Source organism: Macaca thibetana, chromosome 4 (genome assembly GCF_024542745.1).
Source record: "Macaca thibetana thibetana isolate TM-01 chromosome 4, ASM2454274v1, whole genome shotgun sequence".
NCBI classification, from domain to species: domain Eukaryota; kingdom Metazoa; phylum Chordata; class Mammalia; order Primates; family Cercopithecidae; genus Macaca; species Macaca thibetana.
In genome coordinates, this window is record NC_065581.1 from 57,477,604 (window position 1) to 57,503,660 (window position 26,057).

Consider the following 26,057-nt stretch of genomic DNA (forward strand, 5'->3'; position numbering starts at 1 on the left):
CGTCCACTAAAATCCTGCAACAAACTACAGTCAAGATATTCATTTAGTCATTCACCACATATCAGTTCAATGGCTCTTTTACTGCCATCTCGAACTTTTCTTTGAACCCTGCATGTTTATCTTTTCAGACATTTATATTGTTCACTATGATGAAATATGCTATCTACAACATGCTGAATTCAGTTCACTTCAAACCATAATTACAGAACACCCAGAAGTCATCACCTACTAAATTCTGTGCAAAAGATTATACAAAGAAGAAATACAAGGCTAGGCATGATGGCTCACGCCTGTAATCCCAGAACTTTGGGAGGCCGAGATGGGCGGATCACCTGAGGTCGGCCTGACCAAAATGGAGAAACCCCATCTCTACTAAAAATACAAAATTAGCTGGGCATGGTGGTGCATGCCTGTAATCCCAGCTACTCAGGAGGCTGAGGCAGGAGAATCGTTGGAACCCGGGAGGCAGAGGTTGCAGTGAGCTGAGATGGCGTCATTGCACTCCAGCCTGGGCAACAAGAGTGAAACTCTATCTCAAAAAAAAAAAAAAAAGGAAAAGAAATAAATACAAATCCCTGATATCCCGAAGTTCACAGATTCTTGTGAAAGCAAGATGCAAACAGCTTCAATAGTACAGTGTAATAAGTTTTGAGGGGAAAATATACAAGAGTAACTAAATTCTCCCAGGACGAACAGAAAGAACAAGGAAGAGATTATAGTTGAGCTGGGACAGGAAGAACAGTTTACTAAAATAAGCCTCTCCTCATCCTCGTCAGCCAAGGGGCATCCTCTAAACAACCCTAGCAGTCTCCGTTAAACTCAAGCACACCTGCATCCATAGCCAGCATCATTACTATCCACGAACTTTTAGGCTGCTTTGTTTATTTAACCTTGAATATCTCCTTTTTATCTCTAAATGGAACTGTGGCCATCATAATTACATAAACAATGTGTACCAAAAAGTATTTCACTTACTAACTAAAACTAGGTCTAAGTTTTATAAGGTATAATTTCAAAATAGCAGTATTACTCTTAAAGATAGATGGCAAAACATTTCAAAGGCCCAGTGCTTAGATATTGGTTTCTAATATCAGCTTCCAATAAGAGGAACCAGGGCTCCTTAGAGAAATGGCTGATTGCAGGGTTAGGGGAGGAAATATACAAGATGAGCCTGGAGCACCATTTTGGAATGTCAGAAAAGGAAGGAAGTGCTCAAAAAACAAAGCAATGGAGCATAGCGAAAGCACACAGGAGCAAACTTGAAAGAGCTCCCAATGGCCAAAGCTAGAATAATTTGAGCAACAAAACAAGTAACATAACATTGGATTATAATCCAAAGTATAAATATCCACAAGTCCATATTGACATCAATAAGTGACTGAAGGAATTAAAAAATTAGAGAAGAAAGAAGTTTCCTTCACACAAGAATCCAAATAATTTATGCAGATATTCTCCTCTCAAGGATGTGAAGCTTAATTCCCCATCTCCCAATGTGGGCTGCACTTACAGTGCTTTGCTTCCAAAGAATAATGTAAGTAAGGATGGGGGAGGAAAGACACCCGGCAAACTGTACTGCAGTCAGGTAATCAAGAATAATAACATCACAGTGATGAGTCATGTGGGTAGCACCTACCCTTGATAAGATATGTGAATTGATATGTTAATAATGGCATTTCACCTCTGTGGTCTTCCTTGCAAAGACCCATAACCTCAATCTAACCATAGGAAAAACATCAGATAGACCCAAATTGAAGGACATTCTACAAAATACCTGACCACTACTCCTCAAAACTGTCAAGATCATCACAAAAAGGAAAGTCTAACAAAATGTCACCGACCAGAGAAGACTACAGAGATATGACAATGAAATGTAATGTGGTATCCGAGATAGGATGCCAGAAGGCAAAAAAAAAAAAAAAAAAAAAAAAAAAAAAAAACAGACATTAGGGAAAAACTAATGATACTCAAATCAAATATGGAATTTAAAGATTATGTACCAATGTTGGTCCATTAGTTATGATACATGTACATACTAATTTAAGATGCTAACAACAGAAGAAATTGGACACAGGGTGTTCAGGAACTATCTGCAATATTTTTGCAACTTTTCTGTTGCAAAGATCTAAAATCTATCCTAAATCTAAATCCATTACTATTTAACACTATTGTAAAATCTAAACTATTCTAAAATTAAAAGTTTATTAATTTTTTTTTAATTTCAAAAGGGTCACATCTTTTGAAAACTTTCCCGAGTGAAAAAGAGGACTCCAGACTTATTAAGATTCATAACAAAAAACATTTTTAAAAAGGCAAACTCTACACCTAAATCATTTATTTTTATTTTCAAAATATTTTTTAAAAACTTACTGGCACTAAACAACCTTTGTCATATCCAGAGATTTTATTTTGAATGGCATTACAAAAGCAAATTATTTAAACATCACAATCAAATCAAGACTTGAATCTCATCAACATACCAGGAAAAGTCAGTTTTGAGGAGACAGACATTGTGACAGCTTAATTTGAAATTTTAACAATTATAGTAATGGAATACACACACAAAAATACTGTCTGGTCATCCTAACAGGGCCTATTATGTTTTATAGATTAATTGGCTAGAAATTAAAAACGAATACTGCTCATCTTCATGCAGAGATAAAAATGCTTATCTTTACTGCTGATTATTCTTTACTTGGCAGTGGCTCCTAACACTTGACTTGAATTAACCCTGGTTTATCTAAGGAAGTACAAGACATTTATGTTTAAGGCAATCCAACAAATAGGAAACCTTGTTTCTGAATAAACTTTGAATCAACTAAGAATTGAGATAAAATAGATAAGAAGTAAGAGAAATAAGTTAAATAGATGGATAAGAGAAATATGAAGGCAAAAGACGGAGCAAAATATTACCTTTACTACCAATATAACCTAGCTTAGAGAATATTACTTACTATAGGCAAGTAGATGGTTTCCTAACACTAAAGCCCCTTAATTGAAGCCTTACCCTCCCAGTCACAGGCAGTGTAGTATCATGCAAGTGGGACAGCCTGACCCTGTAAAACTTACAGCATGATGGAACAGGCTAAATCATAGACAGCTTGCTCATAAAAGAAAGAGGAAAAAGTGAGTGGTCCAAATAAACCCACTTTCTAATTTCAAACTCACCAATCAGATTCAGCCACTTCCAAAAGGCACAGAAAGGCATAAATATTACACTAATGGGGTCTCTGTCATATGAAGCGAATTATTAGAAATGGGAAAGAAGCATTTCCCACATAGGATTTTTGTTTTTTTTAAGATAGCGTCTTGCTTTGTTGCCCAGGCTGGAGTGCAATGCCATGATCACAGCCCACTGCAGCCTTGACCTCCTGGGCCCAAGCCATCCTCCACCTCACTTCCCAAGTAGCTGGAATACAGGCATACACCACCACACCTGGATAATTTGGGGGAGTTTTTGTTTTTGTACAGATGGAGTTTCACCATGTTGCCCAGGCTGGTCTCAAGCAATTCACCCACCTCAGCCTCCCAAAGTGCTAGGATTACAGGCATGAGCCATTGCGCCTGGCCTGTAAGGAGTATTTGTAAATGCAAAAGAAGGTCTGAGAAAACTTAAATGTAAATATTCCTTGGTTCAGATATTCCACTGTTACAAATTTATTATATGATGTATAAGCACAAAAATTGAGTAAATCCAAGGAGTGTTTCTACTAGCATAGTTCTTTAAGTCAGCAGTATAAACAAAATCAAGGAATTGGAAGCCTTTCATTCATCTGTCTCCCTAAGCAACACCATGAATTAGGATAAAAACAAATCAAAATTGTCCAGGTTATCATGGTACAGAACGGAGGCAGAAATTTTACAAGAGGATTACAGGTCTGAGGGCCTACTGGTGCCCAGAGTCTTCCTTATTTCTTGATCTTGTTTGTAACTGTTTCCTTACACTTGAGGGAAGCTGAGCAGCTACAGGCTCTATCGGTATTCACATATTGACATTATCACATCTATATTCACATATCAGTATTATCATTCTATTAAACTTTTGTTGTATTATAGTTAACTCTCTGAGGATTCATCTTCACGTCCCTAGCACCTAACTCAGATGCTGTCATTACTGAGTAAAACTGTGTGTTTGTGTGTGCATGCACATAAGTGCACGTGTGTGTATATGTGTGTGTGTCTTTAATTTGTGGGGGGAAAGAAAATTAAAGAGTCTACTTCCAGCGATGATCCATCCCCCCATCTCCAAGTCTTGAATTGTTACAAGATGTAGTCTTTACTGCTTTCAGGTTCACCCATTTCTTAGACATCCCTTGTATTTGACAGATGTGTGTTTGTTCTATTAGCAGATACTAAGCCTGCATTCTTCAGAATTTAACACTAATCCTGTCTGGCCATTTACAATGTTTGACTTCCTGATCACCTCATGATAACAATACCCTAAGAACCTACTTGCTGTTTCCTATGTGTTTATGACCAAGCCCTACGGTTGCTGATTATTACTTCCTTTGATATCATGCCCCTAACATCCCAGTCCCAGTACCTTTTTGTTTTGTTTTTGAGACAGTCTCCCTCTGTCACCCAGGCTAGAGTGCAGTGGCACGATCTGGGCTCACTGCAACCTCCGTCTCCTGGGTTCAAGTGATTCTCCTGCCTCAGCCTCCCAAGTAGCTGGACTATAGGCACCAGCCACCACGCCCAGCTAATTTTTGTATTTTTAGTAGAAACAGGGTTTCATGTGTTGGTCTCCAATTCCTGACCTCAAGTGATCTGCCTGCATCAGCCTCCCAAAGTGCCGGGATTACAGGTGTGAGCCACCACACTAAGCCCCAGTACCTTTTTAACCTAAGAAGAGCCTATGAAGTGCCAAATAAAGGATACTGAGAGTCCATCAATGAGGGGACAGAAAATCATCCATCACCTCAATGTGGGCCATGTGATTCCTTTTTAAAATTAATGCATTACATACTCTGAACTAAGGTAATGGCAATAACTAATATTCACTGGATTATTAGTCACCATGTGCCAGGCACTGTTTCAACACATTTACATGCAACAAATAATTTCAGCTCACAATAACCCTACGAAGTAGGTACAATCACTGTTCTCATTTTACTGGAGGCACTGTTCTCATGTACTGGAGGCACAAAAAATGGTCAAACTATCAGAGGATAAGAGAACTGAGAACCACTGAGGGAATGTGAATTCTTATGCTCTCTCAGGAGCATGAGTTGGTAGGATAGACTCTTCATGCTGAGCACGTATAGTGAAATGCACTATAACGGAATGAATAATATTCTATTCATAAAAAAAAATGATGGGTCTATTTATTATCATCTCTTCTTTTATTTCAGATGAGTAAAGTGAAGCTCAAAGAGATGAAGTAATTTAGCCAGGGCCACTCAAACAGAAACTTGACTTCACTTGCAAGTACAGGATTGAGTCCAACAAACTAGACTAAATAGTCTACATTCCTAGACACTATACAAAATGATACAAAATAGCTTGAAGTATTTTATGGGCTGAAGTACTTCAACAGCTAAGACAGGCTGCAATTCTTACCAGGTTTGGCATGGACAAATATGAAATTGTAACACAAACCACAAAAAATAATACGTAGACTTCTATCCTTTAGAATATCAAAACTTACAGAGAAGCACAGTAATTAACCATAGTAATTAATCATTATGTTTGAGTGATTAATAACCAAATAAATACCAAACTTTGTTTTAAAACAACCATGGTTATTAGATTCTAACATGAAAGTGTTTAATAACTTCTTCTATGAAAGTAAGTACTCTAAAGTTAACTTGATTAAATGAATATTAGGTAAGAAAAACGCAACTTCATGAAGTACATATTCTCTTAAAAATCAGACTTTGAGGCTGGGTGTGGTGGCTCATACCTGTAATCCCAGCACTCTGGGAGGCCAAGGCGGGTGGATCACTGAGGTCAGGAGTTTGAGACCAGCCTGGCCAACATGGTGAAACCCCACCTCTACTAAAAATACAATAATTAGCCAGCTGTGGTGGTGGGCGCCTGTAATCCCAGCTACTCGTGAGGCTGAGGCAGGAAAATCGCTTGAACCTGGGAGGCGGAGGTTGCAGTGAGCCGAGATCATGCTATTGCACTCCAGCCTGGGCAACAGAGCAAGACTCCGTCTCAAAAAATAAAAATAAAAAAAAAATCAGACTCTGTCACTCAGGCTGGAGTGCAGTGGCACAATCTCGGCTCACTGCAGACTCTGCCTCCTAGTTCAAGCAATTATCCTGCCTCTGCCTCCCAAGTAGCCAGGACTATAGGTGTGCGTCACCACACCCAGCTAATTTTTGTATTTATTTTAGTAGAGTTGGGTTTTCACCATGTTGGTCAGGTTGGTCTCGAACTCCTGAACGCAAGTGATCTGCCTACCTTGGCCTCCCAAAGTGTTTGGATTACAGATGTGAGCCACCGCGCCCAGCCTAAGTATTATGTTCTTTATCATCAGGTAATCTGAAGATCAAAAGTTTATAAAATACCAAATTATATAAGAAACAAAATTGTGTAAGTAATAAAAATAGCACAATTAAGAGAAACATTTTGTTATAGTGGCTAAAGCACAATATGTAGAATTAAGAAATCAGTTCTGTTATTTATACATGCAAGCTACTTTTTTCCCAAGTATTAACAGTTTAGATATTTTTCAATGTCAAGATATGTTTCTGCAATACTCTATTCCAATGAGTTGATAAATGTACCATAACCTACTTAACGAATTCTCCTGTACTGAGCAATTATGATTGCTTCCAACTTTTTGTTATTACTACAAATAGTACTGTGAATCATTTGTTAAACTTCTGTAAGCATACTTATATTAAACTTGTTAAACTTTTATACACATGCTTCCTTATAATTCCTGAAAGTGGAATTTCAGAGTCAACATGAATCTGTACCTTGTCCTGCAGAAAGGTTGTATGATTTTTAGTCTTAGTAGAAACATTGTTTTAAATGGTACAATATGAAATACATACGATTAACTTTTAAATATTTGTATTTATAACCATTAATATATAGTGGTACAGTGGTTCACACCTATAATCCCAGCACTCTGGAAGGCCAAGGATGGAGGATCCCTTGAGACTAGCCTCAGCAACATAGTGAGACCTGTTTCTATAAAAATGTTCTTTTTTTAATTAGCCAGGCATTATGGGAGGCTGAGGCAGGAGGATCATTTGAGCCCAGGAGTTCAAGGTGACAGTAAGCTATAATCGCACTACTGCACTCCAGCCTGGGCAACACAGTGAGACCCTGCACCTAAAAAATTAAATAAAATTGAAAATAAAAAAATATATAGTTATATATGCATAGGTACACACCTCCATTATACAAATGATACCTTTTAAAATGCTGTGCTTACTTTTATTGTAGTAAAACGATCACAACATAAAATTTACCATCTTAACTGTTTCTAAGTATAGTTTATTAGCATTAAGTATATTTATAATATTCACATTATTGTGCAATCAATCTCCAGAAGTTTTACATCTTGTAAAACTAAAACGCTATACTCGTTAAACAACTCCCAATTTCCTTCTCCCCCAGCCCCTGGGAACTACCACTTTAACTTTCTGCTTCTATGAATATGACTATTCTAGATGCTTCATGTAAGTGGAATCATAAGTATTTGTCTTTTTGTGACTGGTATACTTCACTTAGCATAATGTCCTCAAGGTTCATCCACACTTTAGCATGTGTCCGAATTTCCTTCCTTTTTAAGGCTGAAGATATTCCATTGTATATGTACATATGACATTTTGTTTATCCATTTACCCATCAATGGACACTTAGCTTCCACCTATTGGCCATTGTAAATAACGCTGTTAGGTACAATATCTGTGCTTATTTATAAAATATTCATACATAGCAGGAACTCTTCCTAGCCTGACCTCATGATATTTCAGATTCCAGTCTCTACCATGGATGCTCAGTAATCAATTCACCTCCAGGTAGGGATACCCTCATTTCTCTTCTTGCATAGACTGCTCCCAGGTTTTCAGTTCATACTTCTCCTTCTGTTACTCCTCCTGGACATGCTTTCCTTTGCTGACACTGGGGACTTTCCCATTATTTCTCCAGAGCTGGAATTTCTGTCTTGCCAGAAAGCATTAAAAAAAATTTTTAACCGTCCAATCATCTGTGATTTCTCATTTATACAGTTACTATCTACTATGATAGATAGTAAGTCTTATCACATCCATTTTACAAAAGAGGAGACTGAGGCTCAGAGTACATTGGTAATTTGCCCAGTGTCACAGAGTTTGAATGAGCCAAGCCAAATGTGGACCTCAAGTCTGTCATATTCGAAAGCTTGTGTTCTTTTCACTATGCATGCCACATTTTAAAAACTGTCTTATTAATTCTCAGTCACTAACAGCTACCCCAGACAAAGCCTATTATTATTCTCAGAATATCAGGTTTATGTACTTTGGATACTCAGAGCCCAGGGAGAAAACTCACCTTCTTCCTCCTTTCAGGCTTCCTCTAAGAATATGTCATTAATCACTAAATATGTCTGTGTACTGAGTTTCATTTGTTTAGAAATAGACTACAGTTTTCTGGCTGGCAGCTGGAAATCAAATATATTTTACTACCTTATTTTCAAAATTACTCATGAACTTTAAACACGCCAGGGTAAAGGAAATCTACCACTATACTAAGAAAAAATGAAAACCAGTTTGTACTGAACCATAAAACCTAAACATACCCAATGATTATACTGACCAAACAAAAGAAAGCTTACAGTTGTTGTTAACAAAAGAGGTCCCCATTGCCCACACTTTGGCCAACAAGACCAAGATACCTGGATCAGGAGCTGTCCAACAGAAATGCTACTTAGAGGGTCAGTAATCAACCTAATAAACTCCTTCGCACTTAGCAAGGTTGAAGGTGAGAGACAAGACACAGAGACACATGGAATGAAAAAGAGAGGCCAACAAAGAAGGCCAAGAGAGTGGGTGAATGAGAGTAACTGATGCCAGAAGCTACCTTAGATCCATGTTACTATGTATCCTTTCATGAATCCTTTATCCTTTTATCATTTTCCAGCACCCTGAATGAATCTATGTACTTTGAATCCAAATAAGACTGGTAAGGCAGTGAGCCGAGATGGCACCACTGCACTCCAGCCTGGGTGACACAGCGAGATTCCGTCTCAAAAAACAAACAAATAAACAAACAAATAAGACTGGTAAAGGTAAAGGTATAGTCACTGAAACACTGTATTGTGTATATTGTAGGTGAGAGCAATTATATAAATACAGTAATGTTGTGAACCAGAGTTCTTTCTCACTGCTGGGAACCAGGGAGATAAAAATGGGAGGTTTTTTAAAAAAGAACCCTACAGTATCAAATCTGAATAGTGAATATCAGTAATAAACGTATGATTTAAAAATTAGCTATCCACCCAGGTGCAGTGGTTCACACCTGTAATCCCCACACTTTGGGGGGCTGAGGTGGGAGGATCACTGAGCCCAGAAGTTCAAGACCAGCCTAGGCAACATAGGAAGATTCTATCTCTACAAATAATTTAAAATTAGCCAAGTGTGGTGGCACATGCCTGTGGTCCCAGCTACTCAGGAGGCTGAGGTAGGAGGATCACCTGAGCCCGGGATGTCAAGGCTGCAGCAGTGAGCCATGATCACACCACTACACTGCAGTCTGGGCAACAGAGTGAGACCCTGTCTCAAAAAAAAAAAAAAAAAAAAAGAAAAGAAAAAGAAAACAAATGAAAAGAAAGCTATCTATTTCCTAGGTATTCCTATTGAAAGGGTTTAGATGTAGTCATAATCAGCAGCAATAAACATATCTAGTGCCCAAATCATGATTTATAATTATGAAGAACCACTGAAACAAACTGAATTCTCAGAGGAACCATCTATTCCAACTCTGGGGCAGGGAAAGCACAAAGTGAGCCTGAAACATCTTGTGCCAAAAAGCAAAGGAAATGCTTAAAGATTACTGAGAATATGGTAAAAGGACCCAGAAGCCAGCTTCAAAAGGTTGCCACTAGCCAAACTTGGGACAACTTAATCATCAAAAATAATTGCAACGATAACGAATTCTAACACACTGAGGTTTGTTTGTTTGTTTGTTTTTTAAAGAGACAACAGTGACATTAAAGAAGAGAAAGGAGAAGATGAGGGACAGCTCTTTTTTGTGGAAGAATGCCGGCTAATAAACAAAAAAGAAACGGTCACCATTTTTACAATTAAGTATTAATAACTCATTCAGGTAAGGATCAAGGAATACTATTAGGTAAAAAGCTTTGGGGGAACATGACATGTACAAATTTCCCAGTTTAACCATTAATTACAAGAGACAAAAAGTAGTAAAACAGGTTCTTTTACAATGAAGAGATCTCGCAGATACCATCTCAACTAAATGATCGATCTTTTTTTTTTAAGAGATAGGGTCTCACTATGTTGCCCAGGCTGGCCTGTAACTGCTGGACTCAGGCAATCCTCCCATCTCAATATTCCTAGTAACTGGGAACACAGGGGTACGCCACCACACCTGGCTAAGTGATCAAATTCAACACCACCATTAATGGAATACACTGATACGTGCTTCCTGATATGCTGCAATAAGAAGTAAACACTATCACTGCTATAATAATTTTGCCACAAATGTTCTAACCTGAATCCAATCATAAGGAAATAATAAGACAAACTCACCTTGTGGGACATTCTATAAGACAAATGGTTGGCTGGTGTGGTAGCTCACACCTGTAGTCCCATCACGTTGGGAGGCCAAAGCAGGTGGACTGCTTGAGCTCATGAGTTTGAGACCAGCCTAGATAAGATGGTGAAACTCCATCTCCACAAAAAATACAAAAATGTAGCTAGGCATGGTGGCATGAATCTGTAGTCCCAGCTACTCAGAGGCTAAGGAGGGAGAACCGCTTGAGCCCCAGAGGTCAAGGCTGCAGTGAGCCCATGATCGCACCACTGCACTTCAGCCTAGATGACAGAGGGAGACCCTGTCTCAAAAAAAAAAAGAAAAAAGAAAAAAGTTAGGAGAGGGCACTGTTCTAGCAATCCTTATTTGCATCTTGGAGTCCTGGAGGGCGGGGAAGAGCTAGAAGTTAAAGGCTGGGGAAAATCCAGGAGGGATGCATATTATATTTTAGATGGTATCATAGAATTGTTTCTTGGAGTTGAAGATGGTATTATGATTATGTAAAGAGGATGTCCTTATTCTGACAATACAAATACTTAATTATTTAGAGACAAAAATGTCATGATGTCTTAACTTAAATTCTAATGGTTCAGTAAAAAAAAATTGAGAAAGCATGAATTTGGCAAAATGTTAACACTCAGTGAACTAAGGTGACAGGTATACATAGGGTTTATATAACTGTTCTTTCAACTTTTCTGTAGATTTTAAGTTTTTCAAAATAAAATGTTGTTCTCTTAAATTACCCATGGAGAATTCTAACAAAAGAGGTCCTAAGACAGATAAGAACACTACGTTTTTGAAAAGAAAAACAAGATTTTTTTAAAGGTTGCTTTTGGTAGTATAAAAAGTTTTAATCTGACTTTTTTTTAGTGCAGCAAATATACACAAATTTCAGACTGGCTTTCTAACTTTACGTGAACATGCAGTGAAGAATGTACATATTGTCTCTGATAATAAGTAATACAATCAATTTACCAAAAAAACAGTATTTTTATTAAAAGTTCCTTAAAGTGCTACGTTATCAATTCCCTTAAGGAAGAAAAATATCTTAAAATGAAACATATTTTAAACGCACAATAAAAGAATGAAAATGAGTTATAATTTCTCAATTTTCTATGTGACATCACTGAGGTGTAAATGGTACCAAGAAAACAGTATTTTAAATGTTAATACAGTCATGACTGATTTAAGGAGAAAAGCCAAGTTTTTTTGGTTGAAACCAACACAGTGTTTTTAGGGTTTCTAAACCAAACCAAACCAAACATTTTATTTCAATACAGGCTGTCAACCTGCATTGCAACAGAAGAGTTTAAATAATTTTTCCAAATTTAACTTTCAGTCCAACTGATTGCAGCAAGATCTGCCACCAACCAAAGAACACCAAGTATGAGTTACTGCTATGCTTCTGCAGACATTATACACACCAACTATTCTGACTGAACCTCAGAGCTGACTTGCAAAATAGAATCATTATGACAATCTGAGGCATTTTACCTTCTCTTTATTTTTCATTTACCGCAATCATATTATTCAGTCCTGATAATACAGAGCAAATGACCTTTAGATTACCTCCACTCTCTCCTGAAAACACATTACATTGACAGTAATGGAAACTGTGTTTAGGATACACACCAACAAGGAGAAAGGAAAAGGAGTTGAGAAGAACAAAATTTGGTAGCTAGAAAGCCAAAGAACAAGTTGTACCTGACTCAACAGAGAGGTGACCCCTAAGCCAGCAGCCAGGAAAGCTGAGAGAAGCAATCTGATTCACATCTTGAAACCCCACAAAAACCCCACCAGAAAAGGATAGCAGCAGGTAGCCATGAAAGCTGGGGTGGGGTGGGCCTTGACACAGAAAGGAAATGTCTAAGAAAGAGATTCCTCTCCCTTGCCCAACCCCCAGGAGGCTGGAGGTTTATTCTCTGGAGAGAGTAAAAGAGAAAGGGGCTCTAATTGGCATGACAAGAGACATAAATGAGAAAAGCAAATTAAGCATGGCTTCACATCCTAAAAGTTATCCTCCAGCCATCTTCTGCTTAATCAGCTCCCAAAGGTGGAGTTGAAAAGGGTACTCTCTAAGGAATATGACCAGCCCAAGAGAAAAGATCCCAAGATTCTGATCCCAGGAGTAACCCCACTGCAATGACCCAGCCAGATCATCCTATGGTAAAGGCTAAGGTTGAGAAGTCCACCACACAGATAGCGTGTCCATAATTAGCTTTTAAACATAAATAGGTACACAGCCAAGGAAGGCTTCTGAGCAAAGTCCCTTATAGGAAAAACCAGGAAGCTAAAACAAGTAATAGATTTTCAAAAACTAATTTAGAGGAAACAGAGCCAGGAAGGGAGATAAAAAGTTAACAAAAAATTATTAGTATCCTGAGAAAGGAGGGAAGATACTGCATCCTTAAATATAAACAGGATTCCACAAAAGCAGAATAATTAGAGCACAAAAAAATGAATTCTCCAAAAAATTAAAATAGGATTACAGGAAAGGAAAACTCAATGAAAGGGTTGGAAGATCAAACTGAGAAAAGCACTCTATAATCAAAAGGAAAAAGTTACAGAAAATCAGAGGAGAGACAAGCAGAGGAACTACAAATAATAGAAGATTTTTAAAATAATAGATTAGATGAACTCGAGAAAGTAAAAATTTTAATTACTAAAATTAACATAACCCTCCAGATTAATGGAACAATCAAGTACCTAGCACAATGGATAGAAAGGGACCCACATCACAGCATAGCATCAAGAAATTTCAGCAATTAGAGATAAAGAAAAGACACTAAAACAGTGGTTCTTGACTTTGGCTACATCTTAGAATTACCCAGGGAGCTTTTCAGAAATATCTATGTTTAGGCTCTGGTCCAGACCAAGTACTTCAAAATCTCTCATACCAGGATTTGGTCAAAGTCCCCAGATAAGTCTAAAGTGAAGCCAGGGTTAAGAATCACAATCCTATAATGTCAAGAAAGAGTGGGGGAGGGAGAGAGAAGGGAAGATGATCTTGATATTTTGTAATAGCAATAGTGAAAGCCCAGAAGACAACAGAACAATCAGCGCTTTCAAAATTCTAAAGGAAAAATTATTTCCAATCTAGATAGTACCAATTAAGTGCAAGAGCATCAATAAAAAATTTTCCCAGGACACACAAAATTTCTCTTCCATGCATCTTTCCTCATGGTACTACTATAGAAGACAGTTTGCCAAAACAAGGTTGTAATCCAAGAGTCTCAAGACCACAGGATCCAGCAGAAAGGGATCTCACACAGAAAGAGGCAAACAGCATCCCTGGAGTGATGGTTACCGGTGCCCCAGGGATACGGGGCAACCACACAGAACAAAACAGAACAGCTCACAAGGTTCTATGCAAGTAAGACCCAAAAAGATGCAATACCTGATGTGTCTGAATATTTGGAGAAAATAATGTTAACAACTGGGGATGAATTTATGATAAATACATAGAAAACTGAGCAAAGAAGCAAGACAATTATTAACTACAGAGCACAAACAAGGAAACTCATGCAAGAAAGAAAGAGTCATAATTTACTCATGACTCAGCTGCGAATACCATGTACTACATCACAATAATGTGACAAAGAATAGTGATCTAGACAAATGAATGTGGTAACTACACTGGGAGAACCGAGAATGGAGAGTATGACCTGTCTAAGGGTAGAAGCAGTGAGAGTGAGCTAAATGTTCTCCTTCCAGAGAGGAAATCCAATAGATAGGACACAAAACAGAAAATCAAGAAGTAGATCCAATATATGTTATCTAGTGATGTGATTTAAATATCAAAAGAATCAGCCGACAGTGTGAAATGCTTGTCTCTAGGATGCAGGCAATGGTTGGGAGTCGTGGGGGTGAGTGGCTACAGAAGCGACTGCAGATTTTCATAAGTTTTATAGAATTATTTCACTTTTAAACTATCTACATAAACAGTCTGATTAAAAATTAAATTTTAAAATAGTAAATATTGTTATATCCTATAGTAATATAACAAGGAAGGAGGAGGGAAGGAAGGAGAGAAAAAGGGAGGGAGGGGACTATAAGCAGAGTAAATCCTCATCTATTTTAACAGGAATTAAGAGCAAATGTCTGCAGTCTGCATATTTTTCTAAAAATCACAGCATAAGCATTTTATTTAGAGACACAGAAGTACCGGCATACCTCGTTTTACTGCACTTGGCTTTATTGTGCTTTGCAGATACTGCATTTTTTACATACTGTGGCAACCCTGAGTCAAGCAAGTTTACTGGCATTATTTTTCCAACAGCATGGGCTTACTTCTTATCTCTCTGTTATATTTTGGTAATTCTCATAATATTCAAACTTTTTCATTATCATTATATCTGTTATGATGATGTGTGATCACTGATCTTTAAGGTTACTCTTGTAAATCCTTTTGGGGCACCATAAGCCACACCCATATAAGACAGTCAACTTAATCAAGAAATGTGTGTTCTGACTGCTCCAACAACCAGCCACCATACCCCTGCCCTCTCTCCCTTTCCTCAGGCCCCCTTATTCCCTGAGACACAACAGTATTAAGATTAGGCCAATTAATAACCCTACAATGGCCTCTATGTGTTCAAGTGAAAGGAAGAGTGGCACATCTCTCACTTTACTCAAAAGCTAGAAATTATTAAGCTTAGTGAGGAAAGCATGTTGAAAGCCAAAACAGGCCAAAAGCTAGGCCTCTTGCTCCAAATTAACTAGCCAAGTTGTGAATGCAAAGGAGAAGTTCTTGAAGGAAATCAAAAGTGCTACTCCAGGCTGGGCACGGTGGCTCACACCTGTAATCCCAGCACTTTGGGAGGCTGAGGCAGGCGAATCACCTGAGGTCAGGAGTTTGAGACCATCCTGGCCAACATGGCAAAAACCTCTCTCTACTAAAAATTAAAAAATGAGCTGGGCGTGGTGGCAGGCGCCCGTAATCCCAGCTACTCAGAAGGCTGAGGCAGGAGAATCGCTTGAAACTGAAAGCGGAGGTTGTGGTGAAGAGAGATTGTGCCATTGCACTCCAGCCTGGATGACAAGAGCGAAACTCCATCTCAAAAAAAAAAGTGCTACGCCAGTGAATACATGAATGATAAGAAACAGCCTTACTGATGACATGGAGAAAGTTTCAGTGATCTAGACAGAGGAATTCCCTTAACCAAAGCCTAATCCAGAGCAAGGTCCTAACTTTCTTCAATTCTATGAAGGCTGAGAGAGGTGAGAAAGCTGCAGAAGAAAGCTTTGCAGCTAGCAGAGGTAGGTTCGTAAGATTTAAGGAAAGAAACCATCTCCATAACATAGTTCAAGGCAAAGCAACAATTGTTAATAGAGAAACTGCAGCAAGTTATCCAGAATATCTGGCTAAAATCATTGATGAAGGTGAATCTAAGCAACAGTTTATCAATGTGGACAAAACAGTCTTCTAATGGAAGACTATGCCATAGAAGTCTCTTTATTATAGATGCCACATAGGACTTTCATAGTTGGAGAGAAGGCAAAGCCTGGCTTTAAAGCTTCAAAAATCAGGCTGACTCGCCTATTAGGGACTAATACAGCTGAAGTTGAAGTTGATGCTCATTTGCCATTCTGAAAATTTTATGGCCCATAAGAATTAGGCTAAACTACTCTGCTCATGCTCTATAAATAGAACAACAATGCCTGGATGACAGCATATCTGTTTACAGAAGGGTTTAATAACTATTTTAAGCTCACTATTAAGATTGCTCAGGAAAAAAAGATTTATTTCAACTTCACTGTTGTTTTAAGAAATTGCCACAGCTACCCAAATCTTCAGCAACCACCACCCTGATCAGTCAACAGTCATCAACATCAAGGCAAGACCCTCTACCAACATAAAGATTATGACTTGCTGAATGCTCAGATGACCCTTGGCATTTTTTTTTTTTTTTTGAAGCAATAAGGTCTTTTTGTGGTTTGTTTGTTTTTGGGGTGTTTTTTTTTTTTTTTTTTTTTTTTTTTTTGAGACAGAATCTTGCTCTGCTCCCAACTGGAGTGCAGTGGCATAATCCCAGCTCACTGCAACCTCCACCTCTTGGGCTCAAGCAATTCTCCTGCCTTGGCCTCCCGAGTAACTGGGATAACAGGCACGCACCACCACGCCCTAATTTTTGTATTTTTTTAGTAGAGATGGGGTTTCACCATCTTGGCCAAGCTGGTCTTGAACTTCTGACCTCAAGTGATCCACCCACCTCGGCCTCCCAAAGTGCTGGGATTGCAGGCATGAGCCACCACGCCTGGCCAATACAATCTTTTTTAATTAAGGTATATACATTGTTCTTTTAGACATAATGCTATTGCACACTTAGTAGACTGCAGTATAATACAAGCATAACTTTTATATCCACTAAGAAGCCAAAAAATTTCTCTGACTTGACTTATTGCAATACCTGCTTTATTGTGGAGGTCTGGAACTGAACCCACAGTATCTCCAAGGTATGCCTGTAAGCACCAGACACACTTAAACATGATTTCAAATCGACTGTGGGAACCGAGTAGAGAAAAGGAAGAAGGGGAACTGAAACAATTCATTTTCATTATAAATCCTTCTGTATGTTTGATTTTGTAATCATGTGCATATAGTATAAAGTTTTTTAAAAATTATTCAAAGGTGTGTTTTTAATTGGCAATCTGCTTTATTTACTAACAATTTCTTTAGAGTTAACTCTATTGATATAATTCTAGTTCATTTTCTTAACTGTACATAGTAATAATTGCCCAACTATACAATCATTAACTGATCCATTTTAATATTGATAAGCATTTAGGTTGTTTCTGAAGTTTCTCTGTTAAAAGCAATAGCACAATGAAAAACTCCTATCCCCAATCTCCATGGTGCCTCTGATATCCTAGGACGAGAACATCCCCAGTGAAAAAGAAGCTGCTCTCTCTAGAACAGAAAATTAGGTTTTGTCTGGTAGAAGATTCAAGAAATTCAACAAGTTTCAAAAAGTTGTAGAGAAGCATTTTCAGAGGTCTACTAGTTACAATGCCATGTATATAACAACAACCTGATTAAAAAAATAAATAAAAAACAAAAACTCCTATCTAAGGCTGGGCATAGTGGCTCACGCCTGTAATTCCAGCACTTCGGGAGGCTGAGGTAGGAGGACTGCTTGAGCCCAGGAGTTCGAGACCACCCTGGGCAACATGGTGAAACCCTATCTCTCCAAAAAATACAAAAAATTAGCCAGGCATGGTTGTTGCGGGAAGTCAGGGACCCCGAACGGAGGGACCGGCTGAAGCCGCAGCAGAAGAACATAAATTGTGAAGATTTCATGGACATTTATTAGTTCCCCAAATTAATACTTTTATAATTTCTTACACCTGTCTTTACTGCAATCTCTGAACATAAATTGTGAAGATTTCATGGACACTTAACACTTCCCCAATCAATACCTTTGTGTTTTCCTATGCCTGTCTTTACTTTATTCTCTTAATCCCGTCATCTTCTTCATAAACTGAGGAGGATGAATGTCGCCTCAGGACCCTGAGATTGTATCAACTGCACAAATTGTTTGTATAGCATGTGTGTTTGAACAATACGAAATCTGGGCATCTTAAAAAAAGAACAGGATAACAGTGATGTTCAGGGAACAAGAGAGGTAACTTTGAACTGGCCTCCGGTGAGCCGGATGGAACAGAGCTATATTTCTCCTCTTTCATAAGCAAATAGGAGAAATATTGCTGAATTCTTTTTCTCAGCAAGGAACATCCCTGAGAAAGAGAATGCGCCCTGAAGGTAGGCCTATGGACGGTCCCTTTTAAGGTGCCCCGTCTTTTATGGTCGAAGCCAAAGGGATGAAATAAACCCCGGTCTCCTATAGTGCTCCCAAGCTTATTAGGACAAGGAAAATTCCCACCTAATAAATTGTGGTCAGACAGGTTATCTGCTGTCAAACCCTGTTTCCTGATAAGATGTTATCAATGACAATGAGTGCTGAAACTTCATTAGCAATTTTAATTTTGCCTCATCCAGTGGTCCTGTGATCTCGCCCTGCCTCCATTTGCTTTGTGATATTTTATTACCTTGTGAAGTATGTGCTCTCTGTGACCCACACCCTATTACTGCACTCCCTCCCTTTTTGAAAATCGCTAATAAAAACTTGCTGGTTTTACAGCTCAGTGAACATCAAGGATCCTGCGGACATGTGATGTCTCCCCCAGACACCCAGCTTTAAATTTCTCTCTCTTGTGCTCTTTCCCTTTATTTCTCAACCCAGCCGAGACACTTAGGAAATAGAAAAGAACCCACATTAAACATCGGGAGCGGGTTCTCCCGATCCATGGTGGCACACACCTGTAGCCCCAGGTACTCAGAAGGCTGAAGTGGGAGGATCACCTGAGCCAAGGAAGTCAAGGCTGCAGTGAGCCATGATCACACCAATGTACTCCAGCCGGAGCAACAGAATAAAACAATGTCCTAGGAAAAAAAAGACCTCCTATCTACTCACACGTGCAAAATTTTCACCTGTTTGATTGTCTTCAAACTTTTTACGTTATGTTCCCCCAAATAATTTTTAACCTTTTCCACATTTTTTAAAACATAAACTCCGGACTTCATAATGATTTCATCGGTTTTTCATTAATATTCTCTTTTTGTTGTAGGATCTCATCCAGTACAACAATGCATTTAGTTGTCGTATCTCCCCAGTCTCAAAGGCTGTTTTTCACTTACACTCAGGAGATACTTGTTTAAGCATGGTCATTTGTATAAACTTAACCAAAACATTTAACTTCTCTAATCAGGTCTGTTTGCTGGAGAATAAGGAAATACCACTATCTGAGAATATCTAATAAGATAATAATATGAAAGGGCCCTATAAACTGTTTTCATACTGGGAGTGTATATTTGCTTAATATGTATTATTCACAAGCTAGTCAAGAATCTGAAATGTCTTCTCTTATAAAATGTCCAGAGAGAATTAAAATGCTCTCCCCGCCACCCTGCCAAATATACAACTTCATCTTTATAATTACATGGAGAACCCAAAGACTCTTAAAATGTTCATAAAGGACTTACATATAATAAGATGTCGGAGAAGCCCCAGGGGAAAAAATCATAATGTAAGCCTAAAGAAGTGATAATATAAAATTTATTTAATGTTCTAATCTTACTAATACAAGTCACATAATAAATTTTTTTGAGTCTTGCTCTGTCACCCAGGCCGGAGTGCAACAGTACGATCTTAGCTCACTGCAACCTCCACCTCCCAGGTTCAAGCGATTCTCCTGACTCAGTCTCCCGAGGAGCTGTGATTACAGGTATGTGCCACCACACCTAGCTAATTTTTGTATTTTTAGTATAGGAGGGGTTTCGCCATGTTGGCCAGGCTGGTCTTTAATGCCTGACCTCAGGTGATCATCCCAAAATGCTGGGATTACAGGCGTGAGCCACCATACCCAGCCATACACCACACACCACATAATAATTATTAAGAGAGAAACTAAAGCCAATTTCTAATTCGTTAACACCTACCACTATTTCTACTTCTTGTTTGTTCATTCATCTATTTAATTTTTATATTTAAGGAAAAATCCAACTGAGCATTATAAGCAGAATGAATGATGACACGGAATTAACAACGTGAGTACCCTATTTAAATATTTATAATTCTATAAATAATCAAAATTATATTTTCTGATATCCATGGACAATGAGCAACAATTTTCTTAGCTCTATGAATTTAAGTACCACTTTTCTTAAAACTCTTAGGGAAAAAATGTAAGTCAACCTTTTAAACTTGGTAACAGGAGACTCAGCCAATAACACTTTAACAAAGTGTAGCATGTAAGATTTTAATAAATATTTTTGTTTGGGCTTTAATACTACTAGTTTTTTTAAATATACAAACTATGAAGATCCTAGTAGGATTCAACCACTGAGAATTATATCAAACATTGACTCCTAACTGCTAGCTAGACTCTAACAGGACATTAAGACAAAGACATCTTTTAGGACAAAGCATGAGCTCATGGGAACGTACTAATTTATCTGATATAGCACAGTGCCCTACTTTTTAGTAGCAAGACCTTTCCCTTGCTCTATACACATTACACCCATTCATATCCATGGGAGCCTGATGCAGGAAAGGAGCACCATGTGGCCTCTTGGAAGGAAAAAATTTATGTCTGCTTTTGAATGTTGTTTGCCACCTGGAAGCCAGCCAATCCAATATAAACATCCCCATTCATAAGGCACTGGATAATTCCTTGTCTTCAGTAAATTCCAGACTTTTGAAAAGGTCAAATTCAATTTGAGAAAAGGGAAATCATTATACTTTAAGAAGGCCCAGAACATAAAAAGAATATCATACATTAAAAGATAGTACAGTACTGACAGATAATTCAAACTACTGTAGCTGAGATGAAAATCTGCAATAATAGCTGCCATTTGGGGGCTGTTTCTAATGTGTTAAGTGTTGAGCTAAATGCTTTACATAAATCATCCCATTTGATTCTCACAAAAATCAGGGAAGTGGATGTTATCCATATTTTGCAGGTGAGGAAAGTGAATCTTAGCTTAATTGGCAGAACCAAGATTGTAAAACTCTTGTGCTCCTAAAATACTACAGCACACCTAGCATTAACTCTAGGACAAGGGCAATAATATTGGTCAAGTGTCTGGATATAGCCTATTCCTTGGGAAATAGCTTTTAAAATTTATGCTGCAATCTTACGTGATAACTTTGCTTAGTTTTCCAAGGGCGTTGTTTTTTTCTTTTTTTTTTTTTTTTTTTTTTTTTTTTTTTTTTTTTTTTTTTTTGAGACGGAGTCTCGCTCTGCCGCCCAGGCTAGAGTGCAGTGGCCGGATCTCAGCTCACTGCAAGCTCCGCCTCCCGGGTTTACGCCATTCTCCTGCCTCAGCCTCCCGAGTAGCTGGGACTACAGGCGCCCGCCACCTCGCCCGGCTAGTTTTTTTTGTATTTTTTAGTAGAGACGGGGTTTCACCATGTTAGCCAGGATGGTCTCGATCTCCCGACCTCGTGATCCGCCCGTCTCGGCCTCCCAAAGTGCTGGGATTACAGGCTTGAGCCACCGCGCCCGGCCCGTTTTTTTCTTTCATAATATCTATCATAGTGACACTATTGATTAAATACACCTTCAGTTTCTTAAATGTTAAGGAGACTGCAAAATATGAAAAAGAACAATAGAATAGCCTATAATGGGACAATGTGAGTACAAGCATCTTCCACCACCATCTTCTTTTGATATAATTATCAAACTTTTCATGCCATCATTTTCTGCACTGCCAGAGGCAGAGCTCCCTTTCAATAAAAAAGATATGAGGAGATGCTTTTCCAACTCCCAAAACCCCTGATGTGAATCTTACAGGCAGACCAGGCTGGCCAACAAAGTCAACTCCCATCCTGACAGACCAAGAGTTCAAATACTTTAATACTGTGGTAACCCCGACCTTTTACATTATTCTAAGATGCTTTCTGTTAAAGCTGAAAACAACTCCCTAGGAAGCAGTGCCACAGGAATTTCTGTAGTTCATGGAAAAATCTGAAAAGCACAATTTCTTTGTAACCCAATCTCCAAAACTGGGAGATTTGAAGTGAAGATTTGTGTTAGAAATAAAGGCAGCTTTCCCATCACATAAATGAAAGCTAAGAACAAAGGTCAAGGGTCACAACCCCATTTCACTGAATCTGAAGTCCTCAATACCAAACATATGACCAAATTCAGTCTGCCAAATTGTTACAATTTAGCTGGGTATCTTTACTACGTAAATTTGAATATATTGTTTAAATCATAGATTTCATTTACAAAATCAAACTACCAAGATACAGGATACACTAAGGTGTATATATTGCATAATTGAGTAGCAAAACATCCCAAGAGCTCCAACTACAATTAGATCTATATCGTAAGGATTGAATGCATGGTAATCAGACAGATCATCTGTGACTCTGCAATGAGAAGGATTTAGACAATTTCCAAATTCTGAAAACCCGGTTATTGCAATGCCTTTGAAATACAGTTCTAGGAAAAGAGTCATTAAGTAACATTAAAAATAAATGTTAAAAAAATTTAAGGTATGACCCTAGTTTCACAGAGATAACTGTTTTGGTATTACTAAAATTTATTATTGATACTATATACTGATTTAAAGAGAAATAACATGAAATATTATATTGCTTGCTCCAAAGAAATCTTAATATATCTTAGCCTCTTTTGACAATTAAAATCTGCTGAGGCTCAATACAGGTTTACCTAAAATTCCACTGCAATAGTACATTTTTTTAAGACCACATCATAGAAGAGACAATGCTCTAATGACCATACTAAAGAAGTCCCATTAAATACATTTGCGCAGAGGAAATGAACATAACTGTATTAAGCCAAACTGTAATCCTCCCCAGATCTTGTTAGAGTAAGCCTTTATTCTGTTGATAATAATTATCAGTAATCCCTTACAAACAAGAACACTTCTCGCCCATGACTGATTCATAAAAAGTAGAATCAGCATGTTTTGCTACTGTAGTGTCATTTCAGGCTGAGGTTGCTTAACTGATTTTGAATTCACTTTACAAGATGAAAAAATAATATCCCTTTTAATTCTAAATTCTTCATTACATTTCATTTAGGGTACAAAATTGTGAGTGTTTTGATTATATAAAGATCATTTCCATATTTTTAATTTTATATTTAATTTTAAACATTTAAATAAATATATACATATTCTACAAATCATCATTTATTCATTAAAATTACTCAGATTATTTTTGTCTTTAAACAAGGTCTAAACAACTGACAGTTCTCAAGTTAAGTTGATACATAATTCATAAATCATGTGCATCATGCAGTTTCTAAGGAAACTGAATCAGCTGGGACTGGGGAAACAAACGAGGCAGCCAAGAGTTTTGATTTCCTATGTGGCCGTCAGCAAATCAAATACCTTCCTTATGACTGAGTTAGTTTATATAGAAACAAGGTAAAATACAAGGTCTTTGGAAAATCACATTCACTACTGAAAGACAAAATTTCCATGTTATCTTAAAAAATAAAACTGAACTTACTATTACCCGAAATTTGAAATTAATATCACCATGGAGTCAAAATACTATCCCTGAACTACTACAGTAGTTATACCAGCTCTTAAGTAAAAACAAACAGATTCATATTTAAAACAACAAAAACACCTTCAGTATTTCCTAGTGAAGCAGATGATTAAAGAACAAAACAACTGGTTAAACTATCAATTTGGTTAAATGATTTTTATTGAATAAAGCAAGCGTGGGATGTCACTCTTCAAAGAACTAGAATAAGCTGCTAACATTTATTATCTACCATGTGCCTACTGGCACTATTCTAAGAGTGTAACTTAAATTAATCCTCAAAACAGGCAGGTACTAGTATCATGCCCATTTCAGAGAAAAGGAAACTGATACACAGATGGGATACACGCTTTGCCCAGATTTAAACAGTTGGGAAGTGGCATATTTTGTTCTAAAACCAATACTGAATACAATGTAATCATTATTTGATGATTCAGAAAGGAATAGAATATTTAGTCCCAAATACAGACTCTTTCTGAAGCTAAATCATGACTGTACAAAAATGTAGACACCACACAGGCGCAGATGTCCCAAATCTCCCCATGAGAAATTGCTTTGCATTTTCTGAGAGTGCTGAGATGCAAACCTCATCAGGATGGGGGCAAGTGACAAGGTTCCGATTTCAAAACAATGGACTTTCTGAATTCATAAGACTGAGAATCACAGTGTAACAAGAAGTTGATTTAGTCATTATCAAATTATTTTCACATCTCATCTTCTAAAAAGTTTTAAATAAAAAATATCCTGTTTTCTCCCCCACTTTCCCATAAATGAGGCAAAATTTAAAAATACATATTCTGTGTAAACACATAAAATATGTTATTCTAGTAAACTTAAGCTATTGTCCAACCTACAAAATACTCAAGTGGAAAATGGGGTGATTGTGAGCTAGCCCCAAACTCTGAAAATTAAACTCATAAACACATAGTAGGAGAGATTAAGACAGTGACAGACAAAAAGAGCAAAATCTTCCAAGCAAAAGTAGAAAGCAATATTGGAAAATCAAAGGACAACTGGACTAAATGCAAGGAAAGCTGTGGCCTAATCAATGGTATTAACATAATCCAAAGAAAGAATGTGTAAACAGCTACAGCTGGAGAATGGTAGTGTGGAGTAGAGAAAAGAGAGGCCCTAAGAGCAAGCGTTTGGCAGTGTTCATCAGCCATGCTGACCATAAAGGGAGCCCTGAGCAGCTGCTACGAACCATCTGGTTGCTGGGCAAGAATAACTATTTGGCAGAGGTGGCTCCAACAGGCCATCACTACTTGATGGTAAAGATGGCAATGACGATAATAATGACAACAACTTGTATTGTGCAGTAAACTTTTTGCCGGGCATAACATTAGGCCTTTAACATACATCAATTCACTTAACTCTTAGACAAAACCAGTGAGATATTATCCCTATTTTATAGACAAGGAAGATGAGGCTCACAGAAGCTAAGAAACTTGCCCAAGGTCACTTTGTAAGTGACAGAGTCATAATTTGAACCGAGATATGAATCTATATACCTATAACTCTACATGCCTATAAAGATGGCTGAGAGAAATTAAAGGAGACCTAAATACACACTATGTTCATAGATCAAATGACTCAATATTGATACTTGTGAATTTCTCCCCAACTGGTCTTCTTTTCTTTGAGACAGGTTCTCACTCTGTCCCCCAGGCTGTAGTGCAGTGGCACAATCTCAGCTCACTGCAACCTCTGCTTCCCAGGTTTAAGCAGTACCCCCATGTCAGCCTCCCAAGTAGCCTGGACTAGAGGTGTGTGTTTTTTGTAGAGACAGGGTTTTGCCATGTTGTCCAGATTGGTTTTGAACTCCTGGGCTCAAGCGATCCACCCACCTTGGCTTCCCAAAGTGTTGGGATTACAGGTGTGAGCCACTGCGTCCAGCCTCCCAACTGATTTTTAGACTCAACACAATTACAATCAAAATCATGGCAAACATTTTTATAGAAACTGATAAACTGATTTAAAAATGTACATGGAAATATAAAGGAACAGACTAGCCAAAACAATTATGTAAAAGGACAAAACTGGAACTCACATTACCTGATTGAAATATTTAAGGCTATCATCGTCAAGATGGTGTGGTAATGGCATAAAATTAAACACATGGGTCTACGGAACTGAACAGGGTCCAGGCAGACCCAGCAATACAGGGTCAACAGATTCTTCACAGAGGTGCCAAGGTAATTCAATGGAAAAAAAGACACTCTTTTCAACAAATAGTGCTGGAACAACTAGACATTCATA

At 37.9% G+C, this 26,057-nt stretch overlaps 2 protein-coding genes across 13 annotated transcripts in view; one reads left to right on the top strand and one right to left on the bottom strand.

The window, feature by feature from the left end:
- The window catches only part of DST (dystonin), a 1,587,602-nt gene that overhangs the window by 317,679 nt on the left and 1,243,866 nt on the right, over positions 1–26,057 (bottom strand). The gene's annotated exons all lie outside the window — the stretch shown is intronic.
- The window catches only part of ZNF451 (zinc finger protein 451), a 376,340-nt gene continuing 363,968 nt past the window's right edge, over positions 13,686–26,057 (top strand). The window contains exon 1 of the mRNA XM_050788773.1: positions 13,686–13,696. The gene's annotated coding sequence lies outside the window, so the exon portion shown is untranslated. The remainder of the gene's footprint in view (positions 13,697–26,057) is intronic.